The sequence below is a fragment of the Dendroctonus ponderosae genome, unplaced genomic scaffold (genome assembly GCF_020466585.1).
Source record: "Dendroctonus ponderosae isolate FM_Combo_2020 unplaced genomic scaffold, Dpon_F_20191213v2 Dpon_F_20191213_6, whole genome shotgun sequence".
NCBI lineage: Eukaryota > Metazoa > Arthropoda > Insecta > Coleoptera > Curculionidae > Dendroctonus > Dendroctonus ponderosae.
In genome coordinates this window covers 1,506,125-1,512,778 of record NW_026018814.1, presented here as the reverse complement: position 1 = coordinate 1,512,778, position 6,654 = coordinate 1,506,125, and positions in this window count along the sequence as shown.

The window sequence follows — 6,654 nt, the reverse complement described above, 5'->3', positions numbered from 1 at the left end:
CCAGCTTTGAGTTATGAATTTTTAAAGTCGAAAACTCTTAAGCGTTGATGCTTAGACTGAAAATGTGAGAAACTTTAGGCAATCTGCCAACCACTGTTGCCATTTTTTCGTTAAAAAGTCTTAAATTATCTATTGAAGCTTTTTAAAAAGTTGAAAAGTCCAAAACATAAACTGAAAAACAAAATTTTATGAACCTTTCAAAATTGAGCACGAAAAGCACCTCAACTTACCCTCTTTCACAGAACACAGCCCATTTTTTCGCTCTTATGACATTTGACTCTGTTGAAGCCAAAAGTGTACGAGCAAATGTTTAAATCAGAATTTTGGAGAAGGAGGAAAATTTTGCATTTAAGTGAAACTAAACTGTTCAAAATGTACGTCGACATCTCGCAACAATTAACAGGGTCGCAGATAAAATTAATTTATAATTTTAACAGCATGCGAAATTGCAACTCAACAGTCCTATTTGAATATTGGGAAATAATTTATCCAACTTTTGCCCGAATGCAAATCCAAACACAATAAATTTTTCGCTCGTCCTTATGGCTTTTAAAATGGATATTAAAATAAATGACGGGTGCTTAATGAAAGGCAAATTAATACTCGGCCGCGATGTCTGAAATGTACGAGTTAACATTAATTAAGCGAAATTAAAATTTACACAGAAATTAGGCCTCGCATTTCTCCAATGCGATCTCTCGAATTTGTTTGGCGTCATTCGAGCAAAAAAATGCTCTGGGGATCTCTTTTGAAAAATTACGCACCGAGTAGTCACTTTCAAAGCGTGCCTGGGGAAAAGCTGATTTTGAGGCTGGTTACTAGCAAAAACATTTCTTTTTCAAACTGCTTGTTGGGTATTTTGCCTCAAAAATTTTTGTCTTTAAAAAGGACAGAATTTCCTCACGTCTTTGATTACAAATTGATAAATAGTGCTCTTGTTTCGCAATAACTGGGGCAAAATACCCAACAAGTAGTTTGAAAAAAAAATGAATCCGCCTCAACAATATAGACCTGATCTAGCAAACACATTCAAATAGTGAAACTTGCTCATGCGTTTCATAAAAACAACTCAATAAAAATCAGAGTGAACTAATGCGCAAGTTAAAACACAAAACAAACACGAACAATATGATAGGCCGCCTCAACTTCCTGAAAACTTCTCCTAGACGGTAAAGTACACAGCAGAAAATAAACACTTAATTTAATTAGAAGACTGAGGGCTTTGCAGTTATTTTAATGGGCAAATTAAAATACAGTTTGAGTGGGGAATTTGGGGGCGTATATAAGATAGGTTTCGAGAAATACAGCTACATATTATAACGCCATTTTGAATGTGCAATAAACTCTGAGTTTATGCCATTCGTTTCGTCGTCATTTCTGATTCGACGGAGTCGAGAGAGAGTTTAGGTAATAGCTCGTAAAATTTCTTCGATGCTAGTTGATGGCGCAGGCCGTAAAAGTGACTGGAAAATGGCGGAAGGTTAATCAAAAAGTAGGATTTTATTTCAGTCAGTTGATATTCGAATTAAGATACTCTTGAGGATTTTCTGCGAACAATTGATCGGCAGAAAAGCCACAAAGTTGCCATTTAAGGGGTTCAAAAGTGTTTAGAATGTAAGGCAAGTACAACAGAGCCTGAAAGCGAAAATCTCTATTCGTTAAATCAAAAACGCTTTAGCTTTGCACGAAACAACATCCCTCCCATTTCGCGTTCAATCCGAGGCCATAATTCAATAATAAAATGGGTTTTCAAAACTGCACTTCGAACTTCTTCACAAACAACCGAAAAACCTGGAAATCTCCCCTCAGCAGCTTTATTTATGGATCAATGCGTAAATGTTCGCCGTTTAAAAATACAAGGCCATCCCTCTCGCATTTCTCTATGGAAAACTTTTCCCGATGCCCTTTTGTTTTCATTAAGGAGAGGAAAACCCTTTCCGAGGCGAACTTGATGGATTGCCCTACAAATATTTTAGTATTCAAACAAGCCGATAAAGTTGGAAGCTAGAATGTCCGTAAGCATCTGGATAATTGAAAGGGATTGAATTTCTGTTTTATTAATGTTCCCGAAATACTGCCACATAGGGGTGGGATAATGATTACGTTTTCAGCGAGTCGCGGGTTTTGACACGGTCGATCCGGATTTGTTTAGATGAATTCAGAGACGGATTTTCGAATAAAACGAGTTTCGAGAGCGAGCAAATTAATTGTCTCCTGAATGGAATTAATGAGGCTCTTTTCACTATCCTAATTAAAAGTTTCCACAATGAAAAACGCACTTTTTCCCTCAATGGATTCCATTCACATTTTTGCCCCAATTATCTGCAATTCTTTTAGCATCAACTTTGAGCATCAACTGCTCGTATTTTTTCAATGTAAGGTGCATTTCTAAAGCTCCTATTCGCCCTTCTTTTTTTTCAAGTTCTTGTGGGTTTTGAGTTTTGATTTTTTAAGAGGAATCGTTTTCACTGCTGAACGTAAATGCGAAAAATTTACTTCAACCGGGGAAACTTCGCAATTTTTCTGTCAATAGAGTGCAACCTGCTCTTTGAAATGCACGAAAGCACAATTTCGGAGCCCTAATGGGTTTCGCGTTTCGAATTTTTCAAATCCAAACCAATCTGAGCGTTCAAAGATACGAAAAATTACCCAAAAATGAAAAAATGTTGAAGCAAACTTAGCTATTTTTCCATTAATAGAGTTAATTCTGCTCGACTGAGCAGAGCAAAGCGCATTTTTCTATCTTCTATGGGATTTGAGTTTGGAATTTTTTAAGCTGAACTGTTTTTTGAACGCTGACTGGAAAATCGAGAAACTACCGAAAAATCGAAAAAGTGTAGTGAATAATGTGCTTTTTTCGCTAAGGCATTTCATACTGCTTTACTGAGCAGAGCGAAACGCATTTGCTAGCTGTCATGGACTTCGAGGCCGATTTTTTTTTAAAGTTACAACAAACAACAACAACAAAAATTGCCAAAAATAACAAAGTTCAGCCATCAGCTTCGTATCCTCTCTCCAAATGGAGGCCAGATTGCTCCATTTCATACATTAAAGCTTATTTTTGTAGCTCTAATAACGTTGGAGTTCCAAATCTTTTTGCGCCGAACAGTTTTGGCCGCTGATTGCACATTCGAAAATTTACCAATACTTGGAAAGTTTAGTAATCAACTTTGAATTTATTCTACTAATAGAATCGAAATTGCTCTATTTCATCAAACAAATACCATTTTTCATCTCTAATGACTTTTGAGTTTTGATTTTTTAAACCCGAACACCTTTGAAAAACTCATAAAAAACAAGTATCTTTATTAAACAATTCACATTAAACGACCACTCACAATCTATAAGAGACGATTTCTTTCTTAATTTAATCCCTAAAATTTTACATTCGTACATTTGGGAGATTGTTTCTCTTTTAAGAAAGCCAAGAATTCAACGATCTCATTGAAAATCATGCTCGAAGCCTCAGGTCCAAAATAATCGATTTTTTACCCCATTTTAAGCTGATTTCTTCCCTATTTTAAATCCAAACTTTATATGTGCACATTGGCGAGGTTCTGAGGTCGTAAACTGTCCATTGAGGTCAAAAAACACGCATGTGAAATTCTTTGACCGATCATTTCATCTAACTGCTTTCTGGATTGAGTTTCAAATTTTCAAGCCGCAAACACAGTTTACAGCGAATATTAAAATCCGGCAAAAAAACAGTTTTTTCTTTGAACACTGATGGTGTTTTGCACTCAATTTCCTGAATTATTTCAACGTTTATTTGATCGTATTTTGAAAGGACTTTCACTTGAAATTCGTTGTGGTTTTAGTAAATTACCAAGTTTTATTTCCTGTCGAGCGGGAAGTACTTCAAAAAATGGGTTTTGTGTTTATTTGGGTCTAATGCAAGTATTTTCGTTTCCCCGAAGTCGAAATTATTCTTTGTCGGTTTTCGTGCCCGTTTCGGTTTCCTCTCTCGATTCGAAATATCATAATAACTTACTCAAGTGTTGACTGATCGTTTAATCGCTTCTGTTACCAAGAAAACACTATTCAAATAGTTCAAAAGGAGCTCGCTCCCAGAAAGTTTCAGCGGAAAATACCAGGTTTTAATATTTATTAGATTCTAGTTTTATACGAAAACGCAACTCCGCCCTACGGACATTAGGAAATATGAAATAATATGTTCCAGCAACTTATTTCAATGCTCAAACAGATAGATGGGCTTTTTTGTCTTTACGGTAATAAAATATTGATGATGCACTTAAAGAACGCTTCCTAAGCTGTTTGTTTTGTATGTGACCCCAATCAAGAAAGCTACTTTGGATTTGGGGTTTATATCGAGAAAAACCGACTGACTTTCGAGAAATTATCAAAACTTTAGTGCAGTGTTGTTAATTTCCAGATACTGTGACCTTTTCAACCATTAAATTTTAGTTAAAAATTGAAAACAAATGCAACAGAGCAAAGCACACAAAGAACCCAGATGAACGAAATTACCCATGAGCATTAAAACAATGAAACGAGTTTCACCCCATATTAAACTTCCTCATTAAATCCAATTTGATTCCGGAGTGGCCAGATCTTTTCCGGTCCGTGTCTCCAAACCAAATTAGAAACCGTTCCGCTCTCTTGGCTGCAGACGTCGACCAATTTGGCTCTATTAGGACCCGACAAGATTGTGTTTTTAAAGAAAACAAGGACACTTATATACACCCTTAAGGCAAACACTACTGTTTATAAGGCTAGATTCAGTGTATCTGGCTAATATCCTCATTCGGAACACATCGGATCACTGTTTGAGTTGGGTTGACTTTTGAGCCTCAGTTCGGTGAGCAGCTCGTTGAAATTCAAAGGATTGTTGTAAGGGAAAGTTCCCAAATATTAGTTTGGCAAATATGATTTACTGGAGGCTTTTTGAAATTTCTCTAAATAAGCATAAATGTGAATGTACGTTTATATACATTAACTTATAAAACAGAACACACTCCAATGTTTGCGTAAAAACTAATTTTGGCTGCCCTAAACCACATAAACCATGCGTAAAAAGCCTGACCATTTTTTGGAGACGAGTCATTAATTTCACTTTCCACAAGGCCCTAAGCTGCGAAATGTTGAAGATTTTTGTATGTTTATTAGGCAATGCCGGGAGAAATGTGAGCGGTATTCAAAATTAGGGTCGCAATCCAATATACAGGCGAAAACGGCAAAAGCTTCTGCTCCCTGACCAGCCTTAAGGCTGCAAACTTTAAAAATAAGCAGCTGAGTAATTTGCATAATTCATAGAAACGAATCCGGGAACTTTGCGTTTGAAGTGAACAGACGGGTCATTTCACTTGTCTCAATTTTGCTAAAAGGATAATTATCGCAACGTAGAAAAGTCATCATAAGTTGCAAGATGAAGCGAAATTGCCGAGACCATTGTCAGAGCGAAACAATAAACAAGCTGCAGCGCTGAGAAAGGTATGCGCTATATAGTTTCACTGAAAATTAATTACTTCTAGTTTGTCAGGAGCACTTTGCACCCAAATACTGTTTATTTCGCCAGAAGCATCATTTAGTGCAATATGATGCGTTTTAGCAAGTTTCTCTAGCACTGGGAGTTTCACAGTGAGGAAAACTCAACGTATTTTACATTTGACTGCAGTCGTTCTGGGAGATTACTGTAATACACTTTGCATTTCTTTCTTGGCTTGGAGAAAATCACAAAAACCATTCATATGAAGGGAATTGCAAGTTTGTTCAAGTCTAGAGTGGCAGTTTGATGTAGACTTTAACTTCGTTATGAAAAGAGTCAGAGAGTGTTTAGCGATTAGCAGAAAATAAGTTCTTCCTCTATTTCAACCTCTATTATTTCCGGAAATTCAGTACTAAACACCATCGAACTGTTCAAAGAAAAACACGTTTTTATTGGAGAATTTTAAGATTTGCTGACTCATATTACGACTTAAACAATTCAGAGCCGAAGCGTCATAGCAGTTAGTTAAGCGGGCCTTCCACTGATTAATAGAGTCAAAACTGCTCTATTAAACAATGGAAGGCCCGCTTAACAAACTGCTATGAGACTTCGGCTCTGAATTTTTTCTGGCAAAAAACTGTTGGGCATAAAAAAATGTAACACTAATCTCATATGGTTGGAAAAATGCGCCTTAGCCTCTGAAATAGGGCAATTTTGGCAATATGAACCGAAAAGTTGCAAAGTTAATTTCAACATTTTCTGAGCCTCAATATTGTTGAAATTTTGCAGTCAGGGCTCAAAAAGGTTCGGGTCAAAAAAATAAATTCTCAAAACCGATTGTAGCTAAAAAATTTACATTTTCGTCTGAAATAGAGCAGTGTGTTCGTAGACCACTTGTAAATTTATTTGCTCAATTTTCTGAGTTTTAGTATTTTTTGTGATTTGCAGCTGGCACTTGAAAATTTTCGGTTTAAAAAAATCTAAACTCAAAACCCATAAGAACTGCAAAAATGTCTTTTACTTTGTAAAATAGGGCAGTTTTGACTCTTTCCACACAAAAATTATAACGTTGATTGCAAAGTTTGCGGAGTTTTGGCAATTATTTTAGTCTGCAACCCGCGCTGTTCAGGTTCCAATAATTTAAAAGTCAAAACCTATTACAGGCTGAAAAATATGCAATTTTCACGTCAAATAGAACATTTTTGACT